General features: G+C 37.8%; 1 long non-coding RNA gene across 1 annotated transcript in view; it reads right to left on the bottom strand.

The window, feature by feature from the left end:
• Nucleotides 1-21,517, bottom strand: part of LOC126949920 (uncharacterized) — a 118,157-nt gene that overhangs the window by 76,695 nt on the left and 19,945 nt on the right. The window contains exons 2-3 of the long non-coding RNA XR_007723994.1: nt 16,401-16,510; nt 11,938-12,780 (exon numbers count right to left, since the gene is read on the bottom strand). This is a non-coding gene — a long non-coding RNA (uncharacterized LOC126949920). The remainder of the gene's footprint in view (nt 1-11,937; nt 12,781-16,400; nt 16,511-21,517) is intronic.

Here is a 21,517-nt window from a genome sequence, read left to right on the forward strand (position 1 = left end):
CTTTGACAAACCTGACCAAAACAAGCAATGGGGAAAGGATTCCCTATTTAATAAATGGTGCTAGGAAAACTAGCTAGCTATATGCAGAAAACTGAAGCTGGACCCCTTCCTTACACTTTATACAAAAATTAACTCAAGATGAATTAAAGACTTAAATATAAAACCTAAAACCATAAAAACCCTACAAGAAAACTAGGCAATACCATTCATGACATAGGTATGGGCAGACTTCATGACGAAAATGCCAAAACAATTGCAACGAAGGCAAAAACTGACAACTAGGATCTAACTAAACTAAAGAGCTTCTGCACAGCAAAATAAACTATCATCAGAGTGAACAGACAACCTACAGAATGGGAGAAAATTTTTGCAATCTACTCGTCTGACAAAGGGCTAATATCCAGAATTTACAAGGAACTTAAACAAGTTTACAAGAAATAAACAAACAACCTCATCAAAAAGTGGGCAAATGACACGAACAGACACTTCTCAGAAAAAGACATTAATGCGGCCAACAAACATATGAAAAAAAGCTCAACATCACTGATCATTAGAAAAATGCAAATCAAAACTACAATGAGATACCATCTCATGCCAGTCAGAATGGCAATTACTAAAAAGTCAAGAAACAACAGATGCTGTTGAGGCTGTGGAGAAATAGGAATGCTTTTACCCTGTTGGTGGGAATGTAAATTAGTTCAACCATTGTGGAAGACAGTGTGGTGATTCCTTGAGGATCTAGACCTGGAAATACCATTTGACCCAGCAATCCCATTACTAGGTATATACCCAAAGGAGTATAAATCATTATCTTATGAAGATACACACACACATATGTTTATTGTGGCACTATTCACAATAGCAAAGACATGGAAGCAACCCAAATGCCTATCAATGATAGACTAAATAAAGAAAATGTGGTACATATACACAATGGAATATTGTGCAGCCATAAAAAGGAATGTGATCATGTCCTTTGCAGAGACATGGGTGAAGCTGAAAGCCATCATCCTCAGCAAACTAACACGGAAACAGAAAACCAAACACCACATATTCTCACTCATAGTGGGAGTTGAACAATGAGAACATATGGACACAGGGAGGGTAACAGCACACACCAAGACCTTTCAGCCTGGGGCAAGGGGAGGGAGAACATCAGGACAAATAGCTAATGCACGCAGGGCTCAAAACCTAGGTGACAGGTTGTTAGATGCAGCAAACCACCATGGCACATGTATACCTATGTAACAAACCTGCATGTTCTGCACATGTACTCTGGAACTTAAAGTAAAAATTTTTTTAAAAATCAAATTATAGCAATGTTGCATTCATTGAATGTAGTAACTACATCTGTAAAAAAAGTCATTTTCGCAGACCCTGCTACCTGCCAGCCCATCATATGACCTGCTCCTTGCTCCAGCCACTACCAATCTGAGGTTCCCACCATGGACACTCCCATTCCCAGGGAGAGATGCCAGATCCCTAGCCAGCTTCTGAAGGAGGCAAGGACCCAGTTGTCCAGCTGATCCAGGAAGAGGACAGGAGTGAGCAGGCAGCCTGGGCAGCCCCTTATCTCAGAGGAGTTTGGGGGAATGAGGCACAGGGCTGGGAGTGGTACTCAGGTTTTTGGCCTATCCAAGGAAGATCTAAGTTTTATGATGCCTGAAGTTTGTACAATTTGGTAGACTTTGAGAAAAATAATAGCTCTGTAGATAGAAGTCCTATATGGATCTCACCGGGCTAAAATCAAGAGGCCACAAGATGGCTAACTATAGACATCAGACACCTGCCCTCTTCAGAAAAAATAAAAATTGTGAATAGATAATCACATCTCAAATAGGACATCTAAGAGAGAACACTAGAATCCAACATAGAGCTCAAGGAAAATACCTGAGGCACAGAAGGGGAAGGAAGCAAGCAGCTGGCTCAACCAAGATCAAACAATAGCAAGGGGATTGGTATTGTGGAGAAAAGGTAAGTGAGAAAGCTTCAGTTGTCCACATCCCTGCCACAGACTGTTGTTATCTGAACCACAGGAGAGTTTCTCTACCCACATGAACCCTGACACTAGCATGAGCAGTGATCTGGAGACCCTGCAAGAGCATTGCACCCAACAGAGAACTCGCCCTGTGTCATTCAAACCCTGCTGAGACATGATCAGCTGTGGCAGGGACCCATTTGGGGAGTAGCTATCATGGAATGGCATCTTGCTCTGGGAAGACAGCCCCTGTATCTCCACATCCTGGGAGCTCCCACCGGCATTCCCCAGGATCCACTCAGAAGGCTATAGCAGCACAGCACTGGCTGGACCCAAAGGTACTGCAGGGTCTCTAGTACTCTAGCTCACAAGGAGTAGTGCTTCCCAGGGAAAAAGACGGTGTCATGTAGCAAAAGGCAGCCCCTGGGACAAAGGAAACCAAAGAATGTACTTTCCAGAGCCTGAAAACTCCCTACCTTGGGCTGTGTGAAGAGACCCTGCCCCTAGCAGTGGCCCAAACTGCTAGCTGTGACATCTAGCAGTCACATCTCCAAAAAGTGACATCCTCTTTACCAGTGGAGTAGCCTCTGGGCTCAGGCTCTTGCACAGAGAACAGGAGTGCTCCTCTCCCTCCACACACCCACTCCTACTGCTGCTGGAGGCTTGTCCAAGGGAGAGCTAGAAGGTTACCTGTCTAGGATGGTGAGTGGTGACTCTCACCCCAACCCCCCATGGCAGCTTGGCTCTCATGCCTGGGCTTGTGCATGAGGCAGTGCCCCTCCCTCCCTCTGTGTGGCACTACACAACTGCTGCAGCAAAGAGAAGAGCTTGAGAGTGGCATGTCTGGGGATGTTGGGAGCAGCCCTGCACTGCAGCAGCACCAACATCAGCTTGCACTGCTCAGGACACAGAGGGTCAGCCCACCACTGCCACCATGATAGCGCATGACACCCTGGTTTCCCAGGCACCAAAGAATCTGTTAACCCCCCCATCCCGCCACTGCCACTACTGGAATCCATGCAAGCCACCTGAAGGCCCACCATAGGCCTACTGGGAACTGCCAACACAGATGCCAGCATACACCACCCTGGGCAAAAAGACAGGCATGTTCAGCCTACTACTACTATTACTGAAGTCTAAAGCCTGGCCCACATGGCTTACCAGTCTCCAGCACAACTTCATCAAAGCCTCCACTAATAAATGCACCCTAACCCTCCATGTAAATGCAAGAAAGCACTAACACTGTTTATAGTCAAAGAAATCATACAGAGAATACAGTATTGCACATACCCAGAATCAAAGCCAATGCGCCTTGCCTAACCAACACCACAGATTCATCTTCAGGAAAAAGTCTTCCACTATGAAAGCAAATAGAAAAACAGAAAGAAGTGACTGTTACAGCAGATGTGCAAATATCAATGTAAGGATACAGGAAACATGAAAAAGCAAGGAAACATGATACCTGAAAAGGAACATAATAATTGTCCAGAAATTGATCTTAATTAAAAATAAAACTTCAAAATTCTAGATAAAGAATTCAAAATATTAATTTTCAAGAAGTCAGTGAAATGAAAGAGAATTTGGAAAAACAATACAAACAAATCAGGAAAACAATTCAGGATTGTTATCTCTCACTGTATACAAAAAATTATCAAAAAGATAGGTATTGACAGTTTTTAAACAGAACCTAATAGAAATTCAAGAAGAAATATAAAATACATTTGAAAGCTTAAACAACAGACTAGATTAGGCAGAAGAAAGAATCTTAGAACTTGAGCACAGGTTTTTTTTTTAAATAACCCAGTTGGACAAAAATAAAGAAACAAACATTGAAAAACTGAGCAAGGCCTTTATGACATTTGGTACAACATAAAGTGACCAAATATATGAATTATTAGTATCCCAAGAATAAATAGGCACAATGAAAGGATTAGAAAACACATTTACCAAAAGAATAGATGAAAACTTTCCAAGTCTAGCAAGAAATTTAGACATTCAGATAAAGGAGGCTAAATGATCCCAAGGAAGATACAATGCAAAAAGGCCTTCTCCAATGCATTTTATAATCAGACTGTCAAAATAAAGAGCAAATCTTAAAACAGGAAGAGAAAACACCTAGACAGTTATAAGGGAATCCCTATGAGACTAACAGCAAATTTCTCAGCAGAAACCTTACAGACCAGAAGAGAATGGGATAGTATATTCAAAGTGCTGAAATAGAAGAAAAACTGGCAGCCAAGAATACCATATCCACCAAGTAATCCTTCATAAGTGAAGGAGAAATAAAATATTTATCAGACAAGCAAATGCTGAGGGAATTCATTATCACTAAACTGGTTCTAGAAATGCTCAAGGGAATCCTAAACCTGGAAGTGAAAGGATGACATTTACCATCATGAAAACACACAAAATTATAAAACTCACTAGTAAAGCAATCAAACAAAGAAGGGAAAGAGAAAGGACTCAAATGGTATCACTATAGAAATTCACCAAACCACGATGACAAACAATAAGAGAAAAACAAAAGAGCAAAGAATACAAAAAACAACCAGAAAACATCTAACAATATGACAGGAACAAAGCCGCATATATCCTTGAACATAAGCAGATTAAAGTATCCACACAAAAGACATAGAATAGACTTTTTTAAATGATGCAACCATATTCCACTTAGCAGCATATACACCTATCAGCATACAGACTGAAAAAGCCCACCTTACCAGTAAAGACACATATAGACTGAGAAAGTAAAGGAATGGGAAAAGATGTTCCACGCAAACAAAAACCAAAAGCAAGCAGGGATATCTGTACTTATATCAAGCAAAGCTGACTTTAAGTCAAGAACAGGAGAAAACAAAAAAGAAGGGAATTATATGAAGATAAAAGAATCAATGCAGCAAGAATATATAACAATTCTAAATATATATGTGCTCAACACTGGAGAACTAGATTCATAAAACAAATATTACTAGATCTATATACAGAGATAGACTGCAATATAATAGTGAGGGACTTCAACACCCCATTTTCAGCATTAGACAGATCATCTAGACAGAAAATCAATTTTAAAAAAATTGAATTTAAACTAGACTTTAGAACAAGTGAACCTAACAGACATTTTCAGAGCATTCTATCCAACAACTACAGAATACACATTCTTCTCATCAGCACATGGAACTTTACCAAAATAGACGATATGTTAGGCCACAAAACAAGTCTCAACATATTTTTAAAAATCATATCAAGTATCTTCCCAGGTCACAATAGAGTAAAACTAGAAATTAACCCCAAGAGGAACTTTGGAAACTATATGAATACATGGAAATTAAACAACATGCTTCTGAATAACCACTGGGTCAAAGAATAAATTAAGATGCAAATTTTAAGAAATTCTTGAAACAAATGAAAATACAAATACAACATACTGAAACCTGAAGAATACAGCAAAAGTAGTGCTAAAAGGAAAGTTTATAGTAATAAATGCCTACATCAAAAAAGTAGAAAGATGACAAATTAACAATCTAACAAGACACCTCAAGAAACTGGAAAAGTAAAACCAAACCAAACTCAAAATAATTAAGACCAGAGAAGAACTAAATGAAATAGAGACTTAAAAATAAAGGATCAATGAAATGAAAAATTGATTCTTCAAAAAGATAAAAACAATAGATAAACCACTAGCTAGATTAATCAAGAAAAGTGAAAGAAGACCCAAATAAACAAAATAAGACACGAAAAAAGGGGCAGTACAATTGATATGACAGAAATTTTAAAAAATCATCACCAACTATGAAAAACAACTATACACTGACAAACTGAAAAACCTAGAAAAAAAATGAATAAATTCCTGGAAACATACAATTTACCAAGATTGAATCAGGAAGACATGTAAAATCTAAACAGACCAATAATCAGTATTATTATTGAATCAGTAACAAAAGGCTCCCAATAGAAAAAATCCCAAGACAGGATGGATCCACAGTCAAATTCACCCAAATGTGCAAAGAAGAACTAATACCAATCCCCCTGAATCTATTCCGAAAAGCCAAAGAGGAGGGAATTCTCCCTAATTTATTCTATGAGGCTAGCATCACACTAATACCTAAAATGGACAAGGAGAAAAAAGCAACAAAAGGAAAAAAGAAAATAAAAGAGAGAGAGAGAAGAAGGAAGGAAGGAAGGAAGGAAGGAAGGAAGGAAGGAAGGAAGGAAGGAAGGAAGGAAGGAAGGAAGGAAGGAAGGGAAAAAAGAAAGAAAGAAAAAGAAAGAAAGAAAGAAAGAAAGAAAGAAAGAAAGAAAGAAAGAAAGAAAGAAAGAAAGAAAGAAAGAAAGAAAGGAAGAAAGAAAGAAAGAAAGAAAGAAAGAAAGAAAGAAAGAAAGAAAGAAAGAAAGAAAAGAAAGAAAGAAGGAGAAAGAGAAGAAAGAAAGACAGGTGAGAGAGAGAGAGAGAGAAAGGAACAAGACAAGGATGTCCACTTTCATTATTCTTATTCACGATATTATTGGAAGCCATAGCCAGAGCAATCAGGCAAGATAAGTGAATAAAAGGCATCCAAATTAGAAAATAGGAAATCAAATTATCCCTCTGTGCTGATGATATTATCTTATACCTAGAAAAACCTTAAAACTCCACAAAAAAACTCAGATTTGGTAAATGAATTCATTAAGTTGCAGTATACAAGATTAATGTACAAAAATCAGTAGCATTTCTATACAGCAATAATGATCTAGCTGAGAAGAAAATCAAGAAGGCAATTCCATTTACAATAGCTACAAAAAAAGAAACCTAGTAATAAATTTAACCAAGGCAGTGAGTGATCTCTACAAGGAAAACTACAAAACAATGATGAAAGAAATTGAAGACGAGGCACAGTGGCTCATGCCTGTAATCCCAGCACTTTGAGAGGCCGAGGAAGGAGGATCATTTGAGCCCAGGAGTTCAAGACTGGCCTGGGCAACATAGTAAGACCCTGCCTCTACAAAAAAAATTCTTAATCAGCTGAGCATGGTGGCATACAAGCTACTTGGGAGGCTTGGGCAGAAAGATTGCCTAAACCCAGGAAGTCAAAGCTGCAGTGAGCTGTGATTGTGCCACTGCACTCCAGCCTGGGTGACAAAGCAGGAGTTTAAAAAAAAAGGAAAAGGAGAAAAAAAAAGAAATCAAAGAGGACACCAAAAAACAAACAAAAAAATCCCATGTTCATGAATTGAAAGAATTAATATTATTTAAAATAACCATATTGCCCAAAGCAATCTACAGATTCAGTGCAATCCCTATCAAAATACCAATGCCATTCTTCACAGAATTAGAATGTGACTAGACTCCTAAGATTCATGTGGAACCAAAGGAAAAAAAAAAGCCTGAATAGCCAAAGCAATCCTAAGCAAAAAGAATAAATCTGAAGGCATCACATTACCTGACTTCAAAATATATTATAAGACTATGGTAACTAAAACAGCCTGGTATTAGTATAAAATTAGACATATGAACCAATGGAGCAGAATAAAGAACTTAGAAATAAAGTCACATATTTACAAACAACTGATCTTTGACAAAGCTGACAAGAAATTACACTGGGGAAAAGAAATCTTGTTCAATAAACGGTGTTGAGAAAGTTTGATAGCCACATGCAGAAGAATAAAACTGAACCACTATATCTCTCACTACATACAAAAAAAAAAAAAAAAAAAAAAAAAAAAAAAAACTCAAAATGGATTGTTTAAGCCTTTAGGCTTAAATATAAGACCCCAAACTATAAAACTGCTAGCAGAAAAACCTAGGGGAAAACTCTCCTGGACATTGATCTAGGCAAAAAATTTATGACTAAGACATTAAAGCACAGGCAACAAAAACAAAAATGACAAATGGGACTTAATTAAACTAAAATGCTTCTGCACAGCAAAAGAAATAATCAACAGAGTGAACAGACAACCTGTCGAATGAGAGAAAATATTTGCAAACTATCAGACAGGAGACTAATACCCAAAATATACAAGGAACTCAAACAACAGGAAAAAACAAACAATCCCATTAAAAAGTGGGCAAAGGATATGAATAGACATCTCTCAAAAGAAGACATACCACATGGCCAATAGATATATGAAAAAATGCTCAACATCAGTAATCATTAGGGAAATGTAAGTCAACACCAAAAGGAGATATCATCCTACCCCAGTCAGAATGGCTATTACTAAAAAGACAAAAAATAACAGATGTTGGTGAGGATGCAGAGAAAAGGGAACTCTCATACACAGTTGGTAGGAATGTGAACTAGTCCAGCCACTATGAAGAACAATATGGAGAGTTCTCAAAATACCGAAAATAGAATTACCACTACATCCAACAATCCCACTACTAGGTATCTACACAAAGGAAAAGGGTATCAAAGCGTACTTGCACTCACGTGTTTATTATAGCACTATTCATAATAGAAAGGCCTGGAATCAATTTAAATGTCCCTCAGTGCGTGAATGAATAAAGAAAATGTGGTACACCATGGAGTACTATTCAGTCATTAAAAAAATGAAATCATGTCATTTGCAGTAACAAGAATGGAACTGATGGTAATTATCTTAAATGAAATAGATAAATATCACATATATTTGTACACATAAATACTTATCCAAAAAGATAAATATCACACGTTCTCACTTATATGTGGGATCTAAAAAATTTGATCACATGGGGATAGAGAATGGAAAAATAGATAACAGATGCTAGGAAGAGTGATTGGGGGTAAAGGGGAAGGATGAAGAGAAGTGGGTTAAAGGGTACAGGGTAAACATAGAGTAAGATTGTAGGAATAAAAGCAATGTTTGATAGCTGAGTAGGGTGATTCTACTTAATAAAAATGTTTTGTTCTTGGGTGATGAACACCCTAAATACCCTGACTTGATCAGTATGTATTATATACATGCAACAAAATTTCACATATACCCCATAAAGTTGTACAAATAAAAATAATAAAATTTTAAAATTCATAATTATTCAACAAAGAATGTTTGTAAGACTAGGATTCCCAAGCCGGGGATGTGGGAAAATGGGGGAAAAGAAAGGAAATGTACTACAAAAGTCAAAGATGAATACTTTACAATCCTGGCTTCAAATAAGTCAGAGGCTGTAGAAGAAAAAGTAATAATAACAAATAACTAAAATTAATGAAGTGTTGTTACTAAGTGCTAGTGCCATGGAGAAGGAAGCAACACCAACTTTCAGCAAATATTTATTGAATGAATGAACTAACTCTATCAATGGAAGGTATCTTTGTGGCGAATTTTTTAAAGATTAGCAGGTCTTTGCCTGAAGAAAGGATGAAGGAACATTTCAGGTAAAAGGAATAATATACAACTAGAAAAGATCCAGAGTATATGATCAGTCTAGAAAATCAACGATTCTCAAATTCGGTGATACGTTGGAATTACCTTGGAAACTTAAAAAAAAAGTGTGGCCTGGATCACACCCCCCAAAATTTTGACTTCCTTGGTATGGGGAGAGGCCTGAGTACTTGTGTATTTTATACTTCCCCAGGTGCTTCTAATATGCAGCAAAGTTTAAGAACCACTAGTGGGGCCGGGCGCGGTGGCTCAATCCTGTAATCCCAGCACTTTGGGAGGCCGAGACGGGCGGATCACGAGGTCAGGAGATCGAGACCATCCTGGCTAACACGGTGAAACCCCGTCTCTACTAAAAAATACAAAAACTAGCCGGGCGAGGTGGCGGGCGCCTGTAGTCCCAGCTACTCGGGAGGCTGAGGCAGGAGAATGGCGGGAACCCGGGAGGCGGAGCTTGCAGTGAGCTGAGATCCGGCCACAGCACTCCAGCCTGGGCGACAGAGCGAGACTCCGCCTCAAAAAAAAAAAAAAAAAAAAGAACCACTAGTGGATGATCCTGCAAATTTCCTTAATTCTGGTTTGTTGACTTTCCTCCCATAACAATACACATTAAATCTTTAACTAAGTCACAAAGTTAGAGCATGACAAGTTCCAACAAATTCACTGAGGCCTTTTTGTCCTGTGTTGTCTATTCTCTCCTCTACAGAAATTAAATGACTCTAAATTAGCCCCGTGACGATGATGGGCAGCCATAAAATCTGAACAAAGGAGGTGATTGGGTCTTCTCAGTCCACTCCCATAGCCTGTCACGTGCCCATACTCAACTAGAGGATCTTACAGTGGCACAAAGATATGGATTCTACCCTTCTCTCATTCCAGTCCATCCCCTCAGCTCCCATATTTCTGAGGCTTTCACTGTAACAAGGTATTATACATTGTATGGAGAGATGTCCTTCCCATTTGCCATAGAGTGTATTAAACAATTCCCCTGGAGACCAAAGTTAAAAACAAAACAAAACAAAACAAAAACAGAATAGAAATAACTAGGTTGTTGTCAAATAGTACAGAAATTATTAGTTGCACTGTCCACATGGAGATCAGAATACTTCTCTCAACACCACTTCTCCTTTGTGCCTTTATGGACAGATTAAAGAGGGATGATGGTTTACACCAGGTGGATTTATGTCTGGTGGCAGGAAAGACTCAAAGAAAAAGATTTCTTCCTAAGGGAGACTTAAACAGGGTTCTTTCTGTTTTTAACACTTACCATTCATTTAACTTAAGGATATAGTCTTCCTTTTTATGTCACTATGACATTCCAACACGGGACAAAGGGGAAGGAGCATTATTCCATGTGACATTTGAAAACCTAACCTTTATCAGCTGCTTCTGAAGGCCATTTCTCCCACATCTGGGAGTTAACTGTACAAGGTCAGGAGCCCTGGCACACTGCTGGAACATGTAGCAAAATCAGGGGCTGGGACTGCCTTTCTGGCATCCTCATTATGGTTTTGTTTTGTTTTTTTTGTTTTTTTTTTTTGTCTTTCATTCATTCATCTCATTTCTGAGTACCTACAGCAATGTTTCCATATCTGCCTGATGATAAAAACTCCAAAGATCTTGTTTTAAAAAAAAAAAATACAGGTTTCCAGTTCCCACCACAGTCTTCCATGTTGAAAGACAAATTGAGGCCAGGAGCTCACACCTATAATCCCACTTTGGGAGGCTAAAGCAAGAGGATCGCTGGAGCCCAGAAGTTCAAGACCAGCCTGAGCAACATAGGGAGATCCCATCTCTACAAATAAATTTTTTTAATAGCCAGGTGTGTGGCCCGTGCCTGTGGTCTGTTACTTGGGAGACTGAGGTAGGAGGATCACCTGAGCCTGGGAGGTTGAGGCTGCAGCGAGCCGTGATTGCATCACTGCACTCCAGCCTGGATGACAGAGTGAGATCCTGTCTCAAAAAAAAAAAAAAAGATAAACTGAGGCACATTAAAATATTACAATTTATTTGAGCATTCAGTGATTCCTGAATTGGGCAGCTCCAGACCACAAGCAGTTAAAGGGCTCCACCAAAGGGGCAGGAGGAGAAAGCTTTTTAGGGTGAATGCATGAAACAAGGCAAATAAAATATTTTATTGGTTAAAGTGGATCAGTATCCTTATTTGAATGATTCCAGTAGAAAGCCCCACTAGAGGTAAGTTGGCAGTTTCTGATTGGTTGTTTTCCTGTTAACACTGAGTTGGGTTTCAGTCTGTTTAGTAGAAACCCAGAGCAATGGAGCCACCCCAGTGTAATGGCCTCTGCATGAAGTATTTTAACACCCTGAATCAGCATCTCCAGAGGGAAGGCCATAGGAATCTGCATTTTTAACAAGCACCTACATGATTCTTACTATATACATAGTTTGAAATGGTTGGTCACTGGCCTTTGTGAACTCTATGACTCACTGTTCTGTGAATCTAGTTCACATAGGTCCTTTCTAGTTGTAGTCCCAGATGAAATGATGTTTTCTCCATCACTATTTTTCAGATCTCCATGTTCATGTTCCCTGTTATGTCAAGGCCACCCACAATTCCTTAAAAAGTCAGTTAGCAATAATGCATATTTATCCATTTAAATCATCACCTTTCTTTCTTGTGTTGTCTCCTTTTTTCCATAACCAAATGTTTCATTGCTGACAGACAGTCCAACCATCCCATTAAATGTGAGTACCAGCATAGCTTTTTCCAGTGTAACATTATTTTCTAACAAAATAAAACTTTCAACACCAGTTATGTGGGTGAGGTTAGCTGGAGTCCTGTGGAGTGAGATGGAATTCTGACAAAGGTCCTGAAATTCTTGCAATTTTGAAAACCTCTTTCTCTACATTAACTGGCCATAACTTCCAGGAAATCCAGGTGAAGCTCCTGTTTCGCAGACCCACAGTCCTTCTAGTCATGCTTGATATATCTACTCCTAGGCATGGAAATTTAGAATGCAAATGATTTGTGTCAATTATGTTGGGTGGCAACAAATTATGACTTTACTCAGCAAGGAGACATTTCACCATATCTGTCTCTTAAAGGCTGCCAGCTGTGGGTAACAATTAAGGGCTAGCATCACACAGGCAGGAAGGTGACCCAGGGAATGGGCTAGGAGAGAATAGAATGCATCTTCAGCGTCTGCTTTCCTCTCATAAACTGTGGTTTCGGCAAGTGCAAGTATTGTAATTTGCTGTCTTTTTTTTTCTCCCAAAGGCCGTTTTGTCTTATCTGATGTTGAAATGCTTCCACATAGCTGTGAACACGGAAACATAAAAAAAAGAGAAATCACTTCGAAATTTGTTCGTGCCTCTGCTATGCTTGACATTTCCACGCTGATAAGGTACAGCTAAATATTGACTTTTTGGTTAAGTTCAGATTAGGTGTCTGGTCCATGAGCATTGATTGCGAACCATTATCTTTCTTCTTCTTTAGGGCACTAAGTTGTCTTAAAAAAATAGAAAGGACAAAAGAAGAAAAAAGTGTTAGCTGAAATATTGTCATTTATTACCTTAAGGTCTTTCCTGAGCTGTGATAAAAATTGTCATTGGCTTTTGAGATATGGGGGTATTTTGTTGAAGATAGTGTTGTTAAACATTAGAACATATTAAAAATTGGATTTTATATTTGTAGATTATTTACATATATCTTTGAATTCATCTAACAAAGAATATGCCACCCTATTATCAATATAAGTGCACAAACTAGGTAACTGGCAGACTTTTATTATTTACCAGTTAAACATTATCAGTGCCATACTAAAATCAATAGATGAAGATTGTTACACTCAATTTAGCCAGAGAACATCCAATATGGCAGATTAAGCTTCTTCTTACCATTCTGCTAGAAATAGAACAATTAAGAGAACCTACAATACGGATTATTTCACCTCACTAAACCCCTCATGAGTTTCTGCACTGTCTCCCAATGGAGACTGTAAATTCCTGAAAGCAGGATGATCTCTGATTGATTTCCCAAGATGCATCATTTTTTGTGTTCTGTCATTCCTTATCACTCCACTGACTTAGGTAATTAAATCCTATTTGGGATGCTTTTCAAGTCAAATGCTCAGTCAAATCAACAGATCCTGCAGGGCTGTGGAGAAATAAGGTATGGTCTCTGTTCCCAAGAAGTTTATAATTTATTTAAAAACAAGGTAATACAGAGTTACTAAAATAATGGTAGCAAAGGAAAAATCACTAAGTTCAGTGGGAAAAATCTCACACTGTGAACTAGAATGGTGATGTCAGCCTTCATGGATAGATATGCCCTGACCTTGAAAGAATTAACTAGAGGAAGGACAAAAGCATTCTAAGTTTTCTGTGAGACAGGACATTCTTATTACAGTATTTTGTCCACCATTCCCCAAGATTAAAATATTATATATATATATTTGGCCCTCTGTATCCATGGGTTCTGTATCCATGGGTACTGCATTCATGGATTCAACAAACTATGAATTTTTAAAATTCAGGGAAAAAATGATGGTTGTGTCTGCATTGAACACATAAAGACTTTTTTCTTCTCATTATTCCCTAAACAATATAACAACTATTTACATAGCATTTACATTGCACTAGGTATTATAAGTAATATAAAGATGATTTAAAGTATACAGTGGGATGTGCATAGCTTATATGAAAATACACCATTTAATATAAGGGACTTGAGCATCCATGGATTCTGATATCCATAGGTGATCCTGGAAACAAATCTCTCACTGATACTGAGGGACAACTGTAAAGAAAATTTTGTTTTAGGACCCAAGTGACTCATTTGATTGTTCCTCTTTTTAAGAAAAAAGAAAACTAGACATCTTTGCTATTGCTTTCATAAGGCAGCTAAAATCTGAAATATATAAAAAATACATATATGAAACATATGATATTGCTGACATTTGTGTATTTTTGAACTAAAGAAGCTGTAATTTCACATGATTCAACCATATACATATATATTTGCATGAGCATACATACACAAATACACAAATATGAATCCATATTTAATATAAAATTTCTTACCTTTATTTGAGCCAAATTTGCTACCTGTGCTAATTTTCAGTTGCATTAACATCTAACACGCAAGTAATAAATTCTCAATAAAGCCATTTCTATCAGCACAATTAGTATGTATTAACTATGAAGTCTGTTTTCAACATCTATAGAATATCCCTGACTTGCCAAAAATAATATTTGATGACTCAAGTTGTGAATCATGAAACAGAATTTGATTCATAGTCGGATAGGCAGTTACATTAAATCTTCATCCCTAGGAACCTACCCCCAAGTCTACCAGAAATCAATGAAAGAAATTGGAGATCTTGAGTCATCTCCACCCTGAATATGTGATCTAGGTGATAAAAGCACAAATGAACAAATGAGTGTTTCAGCAAATATACCAAAAATGAAATAAAATTTAAAATACCACTGTGTATCCTACCTACCACAGCAAGCATCTGTGCACCCCATTGGGGGCCTTAGGACAGACCCTCCCTACTTCCAGCCACCACCACAGGTACCTGCATATGTCATCCAGAGGCCTGGGGATCAACCCATCCCCCTTGCCACTGCTGGCACCCACACACACTGTCTGAGGGGCCTGAGGGCAAACTCACCCTGCCCACCACCACTGCCACTGCTTTCGGAGCCCCAGCACATTACCCAAGAGTTGAGAGATCAACTCCTGCCATCCTCCACCACTGGCACCCATGTACACTTTACAGTAGCCTGAGGATAGGCCCACCACACCACTACAGCTGCCCATGTACTCTGTCCAGTGGCCGAAGATAGACCCATCCCTCTATTGCTGGTGAGTATGCCTGCCTCCCAAAAACCGAAGTACTGGACCATTCAACCTGCTGCTGCCACTATTGCTGGCACACACCTGAATGCACCACCTATGGTCCTGGAAACTGGCCCACCTAGCCCTCTCATGCCACTACTGCAACCTGTGCATGATATTCAAGGGCCTCAGTATTAGCCTACCACTGCCACTACCACCACTGACCCAACACACACTGCCAACGGGCCTGAGGACCCACCTACCTGCCTGGCCCACTGCTAGCACCCAAGCAAGCTGCCTGGAGCCCCAAGGACCAGCCCACCTAGACACGCCACCACTGGCACCTGGCACACCAGCTGGGGGCCACGGATCTGCACACCCAACCTGCTACTTCCACCACTGGTACCCAAGACTGAACTATTTGGAATCCCCATCCCCAGCAAAGCTTTGCCACAGCCTCTACTAACAATCACAGCCTAGCCCACCGAAGAACTGACAAACACCACTAACACTGATTACAAATGAAGAAATCATATAGAAACTATAATGCTGTGCCAACTCACAATCAAAGCCAAATCACCCTACCCAACCAATAATATAGATACATCTACAGGAAAAAGTCTTTACCTAAGAAAACCAATCCATAAAATTGGTAGAGACAACTGTTATACCAGATATGCAGATATCAGCATCTTGCATCCTTATATAAGAAACATGAAAAAGCAAGGAAATCTTGTATCCTTATATAAGAAACATGAAAAATGAAAAAGCAAGGAAACAAGACACCTCCAAAGGAACACAATAATTACCCAGTAACAGATACCAAAATTGGACATTTATGAAATGCCTGAAAAAGAATTAAAAATAATGATGCTAAAGAAGCTCAGGGGCATACAAGAGAACATAGATAAATAATACAAAGAAATCAGGAGAAAACAATTCCCGATCTGAACAAAACATTCAACAACGAGAAAGATATGCTGAAAAAGAACTAATGAGAAATACTGGAACTGAAGAACTCAATGAATGAAATTTAAAAATACAATTGAGAATTTCAACAATATACTAGATCAAGCAGAAGAAGGAATATCTAAACTTGAAGACAGTTCTTTGAAATAACAAAGTCAGACACTGCCCCCCCAAAAAAAAAAGAGTAAAGAATAAAAAAGAATGAAGAAAAGCACATATAAACAGCATAAAGTGACCAAATATTCAAATTGGGGGAGCTCCAAAAGAAGAGATGGGCAAAGGCATAGAAAAGCTATTTAACAAAATATAGAAACTTACCAGGTCTTGAAGAGATATAGATATCCAAATACAAGAATCTCAAATATCCTCAAATAGATTCAACCCCAAAAGGTCTTCTGCAAAGTACTTCATAGTCAAACTGTCAAAACCTAAGGACAAAGACAGAATTATAAAAACAGCAAGAGAAAAGCATCAGGTAACATGTAAGGGAATCCATATCACACTAACGTGGATTTCTCAGCTGACACTTCACAGGCCAAGAAAGAATGGGATGATATATTCAATGAACTGAAAGAAAAAAGTCAGACAAGAATATTACAACCAGCAAAGCTATCCTTCAAAAATGAAGAAGAAATCAAGTATCCCAGACAAGCAAAAACAGGAAATTTATCACAACTAGACTAGCCCTACAAGAAATGCTTCAGGGAGTCCTGTATCTGGAAGCAAAAAATAATATCTACCATTATGAAACACAATTCTAAACATATATGCACACAACACTTTAACACCAAATATATAAAGCAAATATTATTAGATCTATAAATAGAGATAGACCCCAATATGATAATAGTTGGGGACTTCAACATCCCACTCTCAGCATTAGACAAATCATCTAGACAGAAGATCAACAAAGAAACATTGGATTTAAACTTCACTTTAGACCAAACGGACCTTACAGAACATTTCACCCCATAACTGCAGAATATATATACAGGAGAATATAATTCTCCTCAGCAGCACATGGAGCATCCTCCAGAATAGACCATATGTTAGACCACAAAACAAATCTCAACAAATTTTAAAAACTGAACTCATATCAAGCATTTTTTCAGACCACAATGGAATAAAACTAGAAATCAATAGCAAGAGGAACCTTGAATGCTGTATATATACATGAAAACTACACAACTTGCTCCTGAATGACTAATGCTCCAATGAAGAAATTAAGAAGGAGTCAAAAAATTTATTGAAATGAATGAAAGTGGAAACACAGCATACCAAAACCTATGGTATTGGTACAACAAAAGCAGTGCTGAGATGGAATTTTACAGAAATAAATGCCTACATTAAAAAAAAGCAGATTTGAAACAAACAACCTAGAGGTGCACCTCAAAGAACTAGAAAAATTAGGAGAATTCAAACCCAAAATTAGTAGAAGAAAAGAAATAATAAAGATTCAAGCAAAACTAAACAAAATGGAGACTAAAAAAATATGAAGGATCAATGAAACCGAAAGTAGTTTTTTTAAAAAATAAAACTGACAAAACTTTTATTAGACTAAGAAAAAAGGAAGACCCAAATTAATAAAACCAGAATAGAAAAAGGAGACATTACAAGTGATACCACAGAGATACAACTAAAGTACACTAACAAATGGGAAATCCTAGGGGAAATGGGAAGTTCCTGGACACATACAACCTACCAAGATTGAATCATGGAAAAACATAAAACCTGAACAGACTAATAATGAGTAACAAGATCAAATCAGCAATACAGAGCCTCCCAATAAAGAAAACCTGAGGATTGAATTGCTTTACTGCTGAATTCTACCAAACTATAAAGAAAAATACACACCATTTATTCTCTTACTATTTCAAAAAATAGAAGAGAATGGATTGCTTCCTAAGTCATTACAAGGCTAACATTACCCTGATCCTGAAATCAGACAAGGACACAACGACAACAATAACAAAAACTACAGGCCAATATCTCTACTACTGAACATAGATGCAAAAATCCTCAACAAAATGCTAGCAAACTGAATCCAACAGCACATCAAAAAGATACTACACCATGATCAAGTGGGATTTATCCCAGGGATACAAGGATGTTCAAGACACACATATCAATAAATATGAAATATCACATCAACAGAATGAAGGACAAAAATCATATGATCACCTCTATAGATGCAAAAATACCTTTGATAAAATTCAGCAGCCCATCATGATAATAACTAACAACAAATTAGGCATAGAACGAATATACCTTAACATAATAAAGTCCACATATGACAATCCCAAAACTAACATCATTCTGAATGGGGAAAAACTGAAAACCTTTTTTCTAAGAACTGGAACAAGACAAAGGTGCCAATTTTCATCACTCCTACTCAACATAGTACTGGAAATCCTAGCCAGAGCAATCACGTAAGAGAAATAAATAAAAGGCATCCAAATTAGATAATAGGAATATGTTCTTATACCTAGAAAAAACTAAAGGTTCCACCAAAAAAAAAACTCTCAGATTTAGTAAATGAATTCAATAAAGTTGCAGGAAGCAAAATCAACATACAAAAAATTAGTAGCATTTCTACGTACCAATAACAACCTAGCTGAGAAGGAAATCAAGAAGGCAATCCCATTTACAACAGCTACAAAAAAAAGTATGTAGTAACAAATTTAGCCAAGGAGGTGAAAGATATTTACAAGGAAAACTACAAAACACTGATGAAAGAAATTGAAAAGGACATCAAAAAATGGGAAAACATCCCATCCTCATGGATCAGAATTAACATCATTAAAATGACAATATTGCCCAAAGCAATCTACAGATTCAGTGCAATCCCTATCAAAATACCAATGTCATTCTTCATAGAATTAGAAAGACTGATCCTAAAATTCTTATGGAACCACAAAAGAACCCAAATGCCAAAGCAATCCCAAGGAAACAAACAAAGCTGGAGGCATCACACTATCTGACTTCAAAATATACTACAAAGCTAGAGTAACCAAAACAACATGGTATTGGCAGAAAAACGGACACACTGACTAATGAAACAGAATAGAAAACCCAGAAATAAAGCCACATATTTACAACCAAATGATTTTTGACAAAGATGCCAAGAACACATATTTAGAAAAGGACAGCCTCTTCATACGTGAGAAAATTGGATACCCATATGCAGAAAAATGAAGTGGGACTCATATGTCTCACCATATACGAAAATTGACTCAAAATGTACTAAAGACTTACAAGTAAGATCCAAAACTATAAAAGACATGGAGAAATGCTTCAGGACATTGGTCCAAGTAAAGATTTTATGGCTAAGAATTTAACAGCACAGGCAGCAAAAACAAAAATAGACAAATGGGGCTATATAAAACTACAAAGTTTCTGCACAGCAAAGAAAATGATCAACAGATTAAAGAGACAACATCCTGAATGGGAGAAAATATTTGCAAACTATACATGTGACAAAGGATTAATATTCAGAAAATACAAGGAACTCAAACAACTCTATGGCAAAAACAAAAACAAAAACAGAAACAAATAATCCCATTAAGAAGCAGGCAAAGGATTTAAATAGACATTTCTCAAAAGATGACATAAAAATGGCCAACAGATATATATATATATTTTTTTAAATGCTCAATATCACTAACCATCAGGGAAATGCAAAGTGAAACCTCAGTGAAATATCATCTCATCTCACACAGAATGGCTTTTATCAAAAAGACAAAAAATAACAGACGCTAGTGAGGATGCAGAGAAAAGAGGACTCTTATACACTGTTGTGAGAATGTAAATTAAACCAATCATTATGGAAAACAGCATGGAGGTTTCTCCAAAAAAGAAAAAATAAATAAAACTAAAAAACTACCATACAATCTAGCAATCTCACTACTCAATATTTTTCCAAAGAAAAGGAAATCAGTATATAAAAGGAATACCTGCACCCCATGCTTACTGCAGCATTATTTATAATATCCAAGATATGGAATCAATCTAAGTGTCCATAACCAGATAAATGGATAAAGAAAATGTGGAGCTGAACTTGGTGGTTTATGCCTTGTAATCCCAGCACCTTATGAAGCTTAGATGGGAGGATCGCTTCAGCCCATGAGTGTAAGACCAGCCAGAGCAATATAGTGAGATTTGTCTCTACGAAAGAAAAATTTTTTAAATTATCCAAGCATGATGGCACATGCCTGTAGTTCCAGCCACTTGGGAGGCTGGGGTGGGAGGGTGGCTTGAGACCGGGAGGTCAGGGCTGCAGTGAGCCATGATCATACCACTGCACTCCAGCTTGGGTGACAGAATGAGACCCTTCCTCAAAACAAAAGCGTGTGTGTGTGTGTATATATATATGTGTGTGTGTGTGTGTGTATACACACACACATACATACATTCATACATACACACACATATGATAGGCATACACAAGGGAATACTATTCTGCCATAAAAAATAAAATCTTGTTCCTTGCAGCAACAAAGATAGAGCTGGAGGTTACTATATTAAGTGAAATAAGCCAGGCTCAGAAAGGCAGATATCACATGTTCTCATTCACATGTGAGAGCTAAAAAAGCTAATCTCCTGAAGGTAGAGAGTAGAATGAGGCCTGGCACAGTGGTTCTTGCCTGTAATCCCAGGACTTTGGGAGGCTGAGTCGGGTGAATCACTTGAGGTCAGGAAAGACCAGCCTGACCAACATGGTGAAATGCCATCTTCACTAAAAATACAAAAATTTGCCTGGCATGGTGGGTGCCTGTAATCTCAGCTACTTGGGAGGCTGAGGCACTAGAATCACTTGAACCCATGAGGCAGAAGTTGCAGTGAGCTGAGATCATGCCACCGCACTGCAGCCTGAGCAACAAGGTGAGACCCCATCTCAAAAAAAAAAAGAAGAGAATGATGGTTACCAAAGGCTGGGAAGGGTTTGAGGATAGGGTAGTAATGAAAAGAGGTTCGTTAATGGGTATGCAAATGAAGTTAGAGAGAAGGAATGAATTCTAGTGTTCAAAAGCACAATAGGGTGACTATAGTTAACAATAATTTATTGTATATTTCAGAACAGCTAGAAGGGTTGAAATGTCCTCAACATAAAGAAATGATAAATGTCTGAAGTGATGGATATAATAAATACCCTGATTTGATCATTACATACTGTATGCATGTATCAAATTATTACATATGCCCCATAAATACATACAATTATTATGTAATAAGTAAGAAAAGAAGACTACTTGCATATCTGGACCTGAGAGGGAAGGCAAGCACAAGGAAGTCTGGTAATAAGGTGAGAGCACCATAGAACAAAGGACAGCACAGCAAATTTTACCTGGTCTTCTCTATGATTAAGAGGAATCCATCTTGAGCTTCACACAGGGTACGGTTTCAAACTAGGCAAACCAAGGATAAAGACTCCAAAT

The sequence above is a fragment of the Macaca thibetana genome, chromosome 3 (assembly GCF_024542745.1).
Source record: "Macaca thibetana thibetana isolate TM-01 chromosome 3, ASM2454274v1, whole genome shotgun sequence".
Taxonomy (NCBI): Eukaryota; Metazoa; Chordata; class Mammalia; order Primates; family Cercopithecidae; genus Macaca; species Macaca thibetana.